The sequence below is a fragment of the Belonocnema kinseyi genome, chromosome 9, assembly GCF_010883055.1.
Source record: "Belonocnema kinseyi isolate 2016_QV_RU_SX_M_011 chromosome 9, B_treatae_v1, whole genome shotgun sequence".
Lineage (NCBI taxonomy): Eukaryota > Metazoa > Arthropoda > Insecta > Hymenoptera > Cynipidae > Belonocnema > Belonocnema kinseyi.
The window spans coordinates 39,520,674-39,521,987 of record NC_046665.1 but is presented as its reverse complement, the minus strand read 5'-3'; positions in this window follow the sequence as shown (position 1 = coordinate 39,521,987).

The window sequence follows — 1,314 nt, the reverse complement described above, 5'->3', positions numbered from 1 at the left end:
ATTTCTGCGTAATATTTACTGTTAAAAAAATTATCTTCCAGATCTATTAAACGAAAAATTTGCGGTTTCTGAAAAAGACCTCCTTACCCACGTTGGAGATGTCTTCACTAATTCTAAAGACTGGGACGGAGGATAGAAGTCAAGGACACGCAAGTCCAACGAGTCAAATGATTTTTAAATATTACATTAATTTTGGTCATTTTTTAATTTAAAAGCTGATTCTTTGATAATTAATGGAGATGTAAGAACCGGATAGTGCAAAATCTTGTTAATATAAGCAATAATGTAATTAGCTATAATTTACTGTAATTGTCTTCTAATTAGCGTCAAAGTACTGTTTATTCCAAACCTCTATAAGCTAATAAATTTACATAAAAAAATACTTTACCGCAATTTTGAGTTTTAATTCGGAAAATAAAAAATGGCACATATTTTAAAATAAACTAGGGCCAAGTCTGGGCCAAGCTGGGCGATCTACTCTGGGCCCAGTTCGGGCCAAACTAAAGTTCTGCACGGGTAGAGCGCGTGGCTGTTGATTCCCGCGATTCTCGCTCAGATCATTATTTTTTGCATTTAGAATGCTTAAATGAAACTTTATCAAAAAGATATCTTTAGATCGCAGTATTTATATGCGTGTTCATATTCTGAATTTTTTACTTAAATAAGTATAGTTAAAGATTAAGTTTCGCAAAGCTCTGTAGGCGCACTCGTTTTTTGACAGACGGTTGTAAATTTATATTTTCTGAACCAACTTAAAATAAATTTAAAAAATACAGTCCCTTTTTTAAACATTGTTTTGTACCTCGCGTTGTTATGCTGATGATAGAATTTGGTTTTCATATTATTTTTTTTATAGATAAAGCAAAATTTGGCGTCATTTGGTTCAAAATTTAAACGTTGTGTCAAATTTCTGGCAATTCTAAAACTTTCTCCATCATAAATGATAAGAATGTAATGAATGAATACAAATTTGTAGCTCTTTTCCGGGTAAACAATTTTTGTTCAATCTTTTTTTTTCGTAACTTCTATCATTTTTTCACAAAGTTTTTTTTAGATTTTCAATGTTATTTTTTGCGAATGAAACAAAAGGTACGCGTCGCATCAAGAAATGATTGTTAACAAATTTGTAGATCTTTTTTGAGATCCCAATTTTTGTTGATTCATTTTCTTTCGTATCCTGCATAGTTTGACCACAAAATGAGATTTTTTATTTCTCATGATTTTTGTGCAATAAAAATTAGAATTTTCGATTTTACAAGAAAATCAAAAAAGTTTCCATGATAATCTTATAGGGCTTTTGACTAACAATGTTTT